This window comes from Falco cherrug, chromosome 2, assembly GCF_023634085.1.
Source record: "Falco cherrug isolate bFalChe1 chromosome 2, bFalChe1.pri, whole genome shotgun sequence".
Taxonomy (NCBI): domain Eukaryota; kingdom Metazoa; phylum Chordata; class Aves; order Falconiformes; family Falconidae; genus Falco; species Falco cherrug.
This window is the reverse complement of record NC_073698.1, coordinates 65039306-65049899: the sequence shown is the minus strand read 5'-3', so window position 1 is coordinate 65049899 and position 10594 is coordinate 65039306. Positions and strand designations below refer to the sequence as shown.

Below are 10594 nucleotides of genomic sequence, written 5' to 3'. Positions count from 1 at the left end.
GCTCAGGCAAAAAACAAAACCTCTAAGGGCAAAGCCTGGCCTCAATGTCAACACATGAAAAAAATAAAAAAAACCACCCTTAAAAAAACCCTGGTCAGTGGTGCAGCAGTTCCCCATCTCGTGGTGCACTGGCTGAAGGTGGAGCAGGTTTGCCAGCTCCACCGAGGTGTGGGTGTTCCTCCACCCCCTGGCCTTCTCTTACCATAACGCAAAACAGGGAGAGATCAACAGTAAAGACATTTCTTTGCACCCTTTGCACAAGCCGGATGATGACTACAGGGATCCATTTTATGGCGTGGCTCTTTCATCCATTGTCCCCACAAAACACTTCCCAAGGCTTAGCTGCACTGGTCAAATCCTATCAGCTTTCGGAGCAACAAAGCAACCAAAGCGTGCGATTTCCCCCATAGGGGTGTATCTGAATAGATACGGCATTTTTCTTTTTCACTGTCGGGTTTGTACTGCCCAGCTGTGAAGGAGAGCATGGGAAAGTCTTCCTGACTTCAGGCTGCTGGTCTCACAACACGCAGAGTCCGTGCAAGGAGGTGTAAGTACAGCGAGGACCAGAGCACCTCCCTGGGCTGCTGTGCCATGCACCCAGCGGCCGGCCGGGGCGGCCCTCCTGCCTAGCCTGGGGCAAGAGGAAGGATGAACTCAAGGGAGTGCAATGGCAAGGATGCTGCAGGGAGGGTTTTTTCACTCCCAGCACAGGCAGCTCCTGGGACAGGCAGAAGTTGTTTCTACAGGCAGAGCAGCAACTGGTGAGAGGAAAAGTGTTTTTCTTAATCTGAGTTAGATTAAGTAGAGACCATTCTGTGTTTTAATGTCATAAATACGCAGCTATTATTTGAGTATGCAGTTCTTTTAACGAGGCATAATTGATCTGAGCATTTATGCATAAAGCCCCAAATTAAACTTCACTTTCCATCAATGGCAGCTTTCAAAACTAGCTGCAGGGAGTACCGGAGCAGGTGAGTGAAGCAAACCACGCGCCTCACCAAGACCAGTTCCTAGCAGCCCGGGGCTGATGTTACAGCTCACATCACAGACCCTGATGCCTTCAGCAAATAATTAACCTCCAGATTGGAATCGTACGATGGGAGGGTTTTCCTGACAGTCTCTGCAGGGGTGTTGTTCCAGAAGTTCACTCAAATTTAAAACCCTTGTAATATCGAGCTTGGTATTATTCACAGACAGTTCAGAACCTTACGTATTTATTGTTCTCTCCCTGATATTTCTGCAGAACTGGTATAGCCTTCCATCCTCTCTGGTTAGCCGTGTGTTGAGCTTTCTGTAGTAAATGAGCTCTCTTTGCTCTCCTTAGTCCCCTGAGGCCACCAAACCCCATTGTACCTGTCCCAGCAGGGGGCTTCTTGGCTGGGGAACGGGGGCACTGTTGCCAGTGGTCACATCTAGTGGGTGCTGGGGGGCTCAGCCAGCACCTTGGGTACCCGGAGCTGCAGTGGAGGCTCACCTCGCCCTTCTTGCCTCACACGGCGGTGACTGCGTTGCTTTTCCATACTCCTCTGGCTGTCCATCCCCATGGGAGCTCCTGCCAGCAATGATGCTGCTGCAGCCCCCCTGCAGCCTGGGTCTACCTACCTTTTACCTTCCCGTGATAACGAGCATCGCCCCATGCATATGCATGCGTATGCAGTACTGCGAGTCTGGCTCCCTTTGGCGTGAAAAATGTTTCACCACTTGATGTCAGTACAGGACTTTGCAGAATCCAGCACAAAAATGCAGATCTGCGGATTTATTTTTTTTAAAACAAGCTGTTTACATTTTGCAAATCTATGTAAATTAAGGACCCCTTGTAGATCTATGGTAACTATTCAGATTAGGTTAGTATTAACAACACAGACCTTCAGAAGCTGTATTTTCATCAGGTCTTTGTTTACATAGCCATTTTTTTTCCTTACTGTGTGTTGTTTTTTTTTTTTTAAAAACTATTCCTTGACTGAGCAGCTGTGTCCTTGGGAATGAGCCACAGTGTACTAAGTACGTGAAGGCACTGCCTTTGCTTTTTCTGTATTGATATCAATGCAACAGGCTTTACATTTTAATTTTCATATTGCTGTGGAAAATTGCATAAAGAGAGGGTTTTAAAAGGGCAGTCCTTTCCTCACATCTTTCTTTATGAAGAGTTACTGGGATTTCTTTTTCCATTCCTTTAATTACCACAGTGAGCACATGGAAACGTGTTTCATTAAGGAGTCTGGCACCCTGCCTGTAGCCCCTCTGAAGCATTATGTCCCGCTTGAAGCCTGCACGCCGTGTCAGATACAAAATCTGCAGTTCCTCAGGTTGGAGTAACTGAGTTAGTTGTTCCTGCTTTAGCAGCTGGTTCCCATGAAAGTCCCATCGTCACCCCCCCCCCCCCCCCCCCCCCCGCAGCAGTGCGGCCAGCCAGGGGAAGCAAGTTGGCAGGCCAGCTGCCACGGATAGTGGTGGGACAGTGATGGGGACATGCCAACGCCACCCACCTCGTGCTGCAGACCCTGGCTGGCCATCAGCCCTGCTGCAACAGGGGCGGCTGAGGGCAGCCGTCCCGAGTAACTCTTGTCACATGCTTTTTGGAAACACCTCAGCTAGCAAAAAGGGACAACAATTATTTTCCAGAAAATGTTACCTCCGCATGAAGCAAATAATGAAAGCTGATGGCTGGGCTTGCAGCCACATTTCTCCCTGGGGGTGTCCTCTCACTGAGCAGCGTGCAGTCACAACCATTAATTGTGAGTCCTGGACACTTAAGGTGGTTCAAGGTGAAGTGGACTGTGGTGCACCTGCCCCATGGCAGGAGGTGCAGGCTCACAGAAACAGCTCCAGCCTCCCCTCTCCTCCACCTTACCTCTCTGCAGCCTCTTCTCTTTGCATCATCCCTCAATGGGGAGCTGGAAGCCCTGGGATAAGGCAAAGCCCACAGCTGCTTGCTGCTGCAGAGCTGGGAGGAGGAGGAGGGACAGGGACTGGGCCCACAAGGAGCAGACCCCTCCAGTGTTGCCTTGTACAGTGCCTCCCACCCTGGTCCTGTGTGCCTGTTGCCAGACCACAGCTCTGGGAGCACAAGGGCAGAAGAAAATGGAAGGATGTGTTTTCTCTCATGTGCAGAGAGATGTATAAGTTGGTGGTTAGTGACCTGGCAATGCTCGACTTTCTGGAAGTGAGTTGATAACAGGGGCCCTCCAAGCCCCTCTACTCTGAGCCAACTGCGCTGCAGGTGGACCAGGCAAGTTTCTGGCTTCTGTCTCCCCTCTTGCCCCATTTTTTCTGTGGCATGGTCCTCAAAACCCCACTGGCTTCCTCTGTGCTGCAGGTTACCCTGAGTCCGGGCTGGCAGGGCGAGGAAGTAGGAGCAGGCATGACTGACTGATGTGCTTGCAGCCCCACTGCAGCCCCCCGTGGGCAATGCCTGTCCACCCCCATGTGGCACAGGGCAGCAGACAAAATGCTGCTGAACCTCATGGCCCTGTCACCCCTTTTGCTAAACCTCCCAAGGCTAGAGCAAGCCACCTCCTTGTCCTCAATGTCATCATTTTCCATGCAGGTGACTTGTCTCCTGCCCAACAAACCAACGACAAAAACTTCTCTGTGCCTTGTGTATCGATGGGTCCCCAAAGCACCATCCCTACACCTGAGGGATGTGTAGAGGAGGGGACCGGGCCCTGCTGCTCCCTGCCTGCCTGGTCTCTCCCTTCCCGTTGGGAACAGCGCTGGTGTAGCTGCAGGTGAATCACAGCAATCACTGTCAGCTCTAAAGAGAGGGAGAGGGCAGAGGCCAGGTTTTACTATGTCCTCTGTCAGAGGGCTGATTTTGGGGACAAATAAGTTGTGGAGCTTTAGGCTAGTCTTTGTATAGAGAATATGAAAGTGGAAGCAGCAGATTCATGAACAAGGGAGAGCTTCTTAAACTGAAGAAGAAATGCTCCTTTGCAGACAACTGTTTAGGAGCAACAAAATGGGAATGCATCCCTCAGCCCCAGCTAGACACCAGCTGGTCCAAAACAGGGGACTATGGTCATGGGTAGTCTTGCTCAAGAGCCAGCAATGAGTGACACAAGCTAATCCCATTTACTTGCCTGATGTACACTCCTCATACAAAGCATAGTTATCAGCATGCATGCTTATAAGCAGCACAGGTCTTTGTGTGTACAGAAGCTACAAAAACGTCAGCTGAGCTTTGCTCAGCCAGCAGAGAGGAAGCACATACTCTGCAAAGAGTTAATGCTTAGTGCAGTTAAAATGGATTATAATTCAGCTAAACACCTGGACTGTCACCAGCCAGTTCTGTTCACCACCTGCAGAAACGTTTTTCTTGCCAAAGCCGAAGTACATCAAGTACATCACCATTTCTAAAAGGTGGAGGAACTTGCAGCCATTTTGGAGGAGCATCAGCACTGTCCTTCTGGTTGGGTTACAGACTGCAGAAAATCCTGGGAGAGCAAGCAGGGGGAGGAATGTAATCCTGGGGAGCCCTGATTCTCTGCCATGGATGCTGCACTCACAACAAGGACTTGAGCCTAGCCACAAGGTTGTGCAAGTCTCCTGACAGCCTGGCAGTGAAAACAAAAGCCACCTTGGAACTACTCTGATGTCTGCCTCATCCCTGGAAGTGTTCAAGGCCAGGCTGGATAGGGTTTTGAGCGACTTGATCTAGTGGAAGATGTCACTGCCCATGGCAGGTGGGGTTGCACTAGGTGATCTTTGAAGGTCCCTTCCAACCCAAACCATCTGATGATTCTATGATCTCTGTAGACACAACCTCTGACAGACTACTATCTACACGCTGTCAAAACAGTTATTGCTAACATCTGAATGAGGCATATGGAATTCTTCAAGGTTTGGCCAACACAGGAAATTGAATAAAGGTGTAATGTTAGATCAGTTTAACTACACCAGCTCAACCTTACTTGCTTGCATACCTTCCCAGTTTACACTTGGTTTCTATCATATACAAGCTACACTAGGCCAAGCCAAGCTTAAAGAAATTGTCCATTCAACAAAGTTGAACATGTATTTCACTGTCAGTCAAGAGACAAGATGAGGCAGTGAGAGATAACAGGAGTAAGAAAAAGCTCTTGCAGAGTTCAGTGTCTTGCATATGGAGACTAGAACATGGGAAATGTTAAAATTTTTGTAGTAAAGGGCAAAATGAGAAGCACTTACCAACAACGACACATAAGTCTTTAGACTGGTTAACGCACTGAGCTCCAGAAAGTATAAAATACTCATTCAGAACTGTTCCCCCACAAAACCATCCACCTCACTCATCTGCTGGTAGAACAGTCTGCAAAGAGAGAGAAGAAACATAAAGCACAAAACCACATGTACAGAGAAATCCTGAACAGCTAGCTGAGATTCAAGCAATTTTCTTTAAGTAGACATTCTCATGAGTATTTTCTGTCAAAGGCATCTTTCGTTCAGAGGTGGTGGGAGCCACCACAGCAGGAAACGTGTCGAGACAGACCTTTTTCCTGGCTCAAAGTGGAGTTTGTGCATTCAGTTATTTTATCAACAGGTTTTGGTTGCTATTTTTTAAACAAAATTTAGCTAATATTGTAATAGCACTGCTCCTGCTTCGTTTTTTTTTTGTTTCACTTTGCTCTTGGTCACAACAGGAACTCAGGCTATTCTTCTGATACCACCATGCTGCAACCCAAAGAACAGGGTGGCTGGCAGGGAAGGAGCCCTGCGGCTCACCCAGCTCTGTCCCCTGTATCTGCAACCCTACCTTTCCTAGCCGCCCCCTCACAGCACCTGCTTGGTGCTGAAATGGAGGCACAACATCGTTCACGGTAGGAGACCCGTACAGAAACACAGTACTCAGGAGAGTGGAACAACCACCCAAAATGTTGACACCCAAATCAGGCTAGGTCCCCTTGGCAAGTGGGGATGAGCAGGATGTGGAATAAATGGCTGCAGTCCTGGTGAGCAGTGTCAGGTGTAGAACATCTGAGGACAAGGGCTCTTTGCTGCTACGGGGATGCACTGGGTAAACTGCCAGCCTCCCTGGTGACCTCTGGATGGCTGCTTGGGGCCTCGGTGGTTTCCTCATTGCCAGGATGAGCACCTGAACTTGCTGTGGTTCCTGTGACTTTCTCTCGACTGGCTTCATGGTTTCTCTGAAGCTTACCACACGGATACTTGACTGCAAAGGCAAACCCAAAACACTAAGACTTGGTGTCTGGATGGTAGTGGGACTTTGAGGCATGTATCACATGCTGAAAGCAAGGTGGGCCTGTCCATAAAACTGAGCAAAGAGAGGTGAAGGCTGAGCTGCTGTTACCAGCCTTCACTTTAGCTCAGAGCTACCTTTCTTGCTGATTTAAGCCAATATATAGGATGTGGAGACCACGGTCATCCCCCACGTAGATGGAAGACTGTGCTGTCCCTGAGGCACCAAGGCATGTGACACGCAAGGGACAGCAACCTCCAGCAGAAGGACAGACAGTTGCTGCTGAAAAAAATTTCTGTCACCAAAGTGCCATTCAAGAGACCTTGTCTGATAGAGCCCTTGGTATAAGGGACAGTTTCATGGTCAGGAAAGTAAATCCAGTTTCCAGTGCATCTCATCCTGCTCATCATAAGAAATTATTTCAACCTGGTGGAACATGGGTTTTGCAGTCAAAAGCAGTCTTTAGAGTTACAGATAGGTACCTACAGTGGAGGAAAATGGTTTGCAGGGAAGCAGGTCACTTTCAGGGAATCAACTCTTCATGAAAACAACAGAAAACTTAACAGTTCAAGGCAGACTCCTTGACAACAGCCTTTTGCAATTGAATTAGGTATGCAGGTGTCCTTAACCAGGGTTGACTCTGCTAGATTTTTCAAGACACTAAAAAAACCCTTGCAAATGCAAAATGACCAGAATGGTTGAAAAATGAAAATAATTTTCCACTTCTAAAACTTGGCCATTTTGAGCAAGTGGGAAAATGGTTACAGGATTTTCAAAGTATTAAAAAATTAAACATCTTACATTATTGCCATAATTATTTTCGTGTACCTGCTGTTATTAAATCTTTTGTAACTGGGAAGCAGAACAAAGTATTCTACATTGGGAATTACAAGCTCATGACAGCAATTTGGTATAAAACTACAAAAAGCATTATAACAAATATCAGCATACAGACAGAAGAATAGGCAGAATAATTGTTACTGTTCACTCTGGATGCAGGCAAAACTGATGGATTTAAATTCAATGTCAGTAGTTATTCATGTATTTATGTTGACATGTTGACTGCAGAAAACCTGCTTTTAGAAGAAAATAGAAAGGCAGGTTGTATTCCTTTTAAATGGGACAGGTGATATTTGAAGGGAAACAAGAGAGACATAACTGCAATCACACGACCACTGAAATCACAGTGAGTCCTTGCGAACTGTGTATTGTAAAAAGGGAGGTGTTTCTTGGGTTCCTACTTGTTTGGATCTGTAGTTCAGCACACCCCAGAGGCCTTGAAAATTGATAAATCTAACCTGTTCCTTTCTAACAAACTCTCCTGAAGCATGAAAGGCCTGTTTCAGTCTGTGGGAGAAGAGGAATCTGAGCTCTGTTGTAATCATCAGTTTCTCATGTTTTCATACCTGCTGGGATGTGGGCTTTGCTGTCTGCTCCGAGAATGCACCCACTTGCCCAGAACACTTCCGTAAGCTATTTTTGCTACTACACATCACTCACAGTTGCACAATTTGATGTTACTTAAATTATGACCTTTAGCTAAGATCTTGTTAAATTTGTCAGCAACACCTTGAGCAAGCCGTGTGAAAGGCGTGAACAATTAGCATTATTCTTTACGCTACAACAGCACTGCAACACACCAGCACTTCCAAAACGTGGTGAAGATGCGTCCCATAGAACGAACTTAAAAGTTTGGCTTCATACCTACAGGAATGCAGGTTTTGTTCTCATTGCCCAGGGCATAGCCAGCAGCACAGGAACACGCAGCTCCTTCACCTTCACTTTTGCAGAACTGCTCGCAGTCCCCAATGTTGACCTAGCATGCACTTGGTATGACTGCAAAGGAGCCAAATGTATAGGCAGCTTACAAATTCATGGTCATTTCATAAAAGCACAAGCAGCTCATAAAACCTTGCTTGCAAACATTAGTCAAATGCCCCACCATTTTGGGAAATTCTGTGCAATTCCTGCTGAAGGCCTTAGTAATAACAACAGTTGTACACTACTATTGTACATCTTATGCTCTGTTTCCCAGCTATAACTGGCAGCTCTTTGAGGGCAAAGCAAAGGGTAAGCTGTGCTCACCAGAACAGCCATCATACCAAGGCAAAGATGAACATAGGTGTGGGTAAAAGGCTAGAATTAGCAACAACTGAAGTATCAGTAATAAACAAAGTATTGGTTTCTTCGTAGGCCTTTGCAATATTCCTTTTCCATCTGTATACGGCTTACAGTACTCAACTTAGCCCAGTCCCTGGCACTGCAAGATCATTGGCAGAATGAGAGAGCTTTTCCAGGTGCTAACAGTGTGAGAGCAAGGAGAGGTAAACTGGTCCTAACAGAGGCTGTCTAACCTGTTCCTACAGATTCAGCATGGGATTCCACAGCTCACCCACGCAGCTTAGTCCGCTCCTTAACTAGCCTTATAATGTCTAAAAAGTGTTTCCTAATAGCTAACCTGAGTGTCCCTCAGAGTGATGAGATCCCATTACTTCTTGTTCTAGCTGTTCATCCTCATGAAAATGGAGAAGACTTCTTGCTTTTACTACACACTTTACAAATTTCCTTGGTTGTGTGTTGTAGGATCAAGCGTAAAATTTTGGGTTTGTGTTTACTGAATTGCCTCCTGTTTATGTTGGACCACTGTTCCAGTTATACAAGATTGTCTTGAACTCTCATCTCGACCTACGGTAGTCCTTTCAGTCTGGAATAAGCTACAAATGCAGTGAGTAAACACTCTCTTCCGTCTTGCATGTCACTGTGGAAAATACCAAGTATCAGAGGTTCTCAGGCTCACCTGTGTAAAGCCCTGCCCTCCATGTAATCTTTCAATCAGTTAGCACGGTTTCTCAACCAGATGTGCACCAAACTTACAGTAGTTTCACCCAGACCAGTGTTTCTGTTGCAACAAAAGTGTTAAATAAAACGATGCTAGAAGCCTCCCTTAATGGAGAGACTTGACATGTACTGCATCTTTTGCAGCCACCCAGCCCGTTATCCTGTCTTTGGAGGAGACTGATGTGATTTGTTCCTGACTAGTGCAGCTTGGCAGTTTCCTTCCTCCTTGTTGGACACAAGTAATCTGGTACCTTAAGGAATAAAGATTTTCTTCTCCATTGTAAGCAGACTAACATTCTTTGTCTCTCTTCCAGTGTCGATATACTTACATCAGCTCTTGATTTTCACATCATATTTATCTTGTATTTACTCCTTAGTTTTTCTGGTTTTATGCCAGGATGTTTGCAATTCTTTTATACAGAACTATATTTTTCTGTACTTCCTTCTGGAGGTCAGGTCATGAAGGAGATCCCGATTTTAATCAAACTTCCTGTCCTTTCTTGACCTTGGGATAGTTTGGACATGTGCCTTAAACACTTTGGGGTTTTGTGGTTTTTTTAATAAGTAGCCTGATCTTTCTCTCTTTTAAAAGTTCAATTAATTTTATTCTCCTGATATTTTTCTTACTTCCTTCATGAGCTCTGTCAATTTACAGTTACTTTTATTAAATTCTTCTTCCATCTTTGTATTGTCAGACACTTCTAGTCTGTTGATGAAAATCAAATGTAGACAAGTGCACTCAAAATTGCTTTCTACATGTTTATATGGGAAAATTTTCCTTGAAACATCCTGAAGACTCTCAGGGCACCCTGTGTCCCACTAAGTACCTTTCCGACCTCATCTCTGGAATGTCAAAATCTCCTAACTCATGGCCTTTGTAATGTGGATGACTCAGGTGTTTGTTCAGTTGCCTTCAACCAGCCCTCTGTAACCACCAAATGACTTTTACAGAAAAATTAAATAGCAAGGCATGCCTCATGTCTGCAATATGATTCACGTGCTTACCATGTAGAGAAGCATCTCAGGGTCTGACCTGAAAGACAGGTGGGATGTTTCCTCAAGAGGAGATGTGATGTTTGTGTTGGGACTTACACAAGCACAGTGAATGATGGTGTAGGGTTCTCATTCCCTCTGCACTGTTAAACCTTGTGGGGTTCATTTTGTCACCCAATATCTTACGAATGGATAGTAAGGCTTATTTAATTATCACATCTCTTGAGGACATGAAGAATAGCACATCATTTGTGCTGTCAGTTTGAAAACCCCGCATACTGACATATTAACATCATATTTTACACTGACACAATTGCTTCAGTCCAAAATGGTATTCCTCTGGTGACTCAGCCCTGGATGTCACTGCACTGCAGCAGAACAACAGGAGCAATGGAGGTGAGAAAACAAAGCTACTAATGTCACCTCGGTCCACAAAGCACAAATAATGGCAAATAATTACCTGTGCAATTTAGGCAAAGAAGCAGAAAGCCAAATTAAAGCAAAGGCTATACCTGTCTGCACCATCCGAAGGAAAAGGAGGACAACAGGAAGAAGCCACATTGTCCTGTGATGGCCTGGCATTGCCAT

General features: G+C 45.9%; 1 pseudogene; it reads right to left on the bottom strand.

Annotated features, from left to right (window-relative positions):
* Positions 1–2447: 2447 nt before the first annotated feature.
* LOC106631152 (coagulation factor X-like) lies at positions 2448–10594 on the bottom strand (annotated as a pseudogene).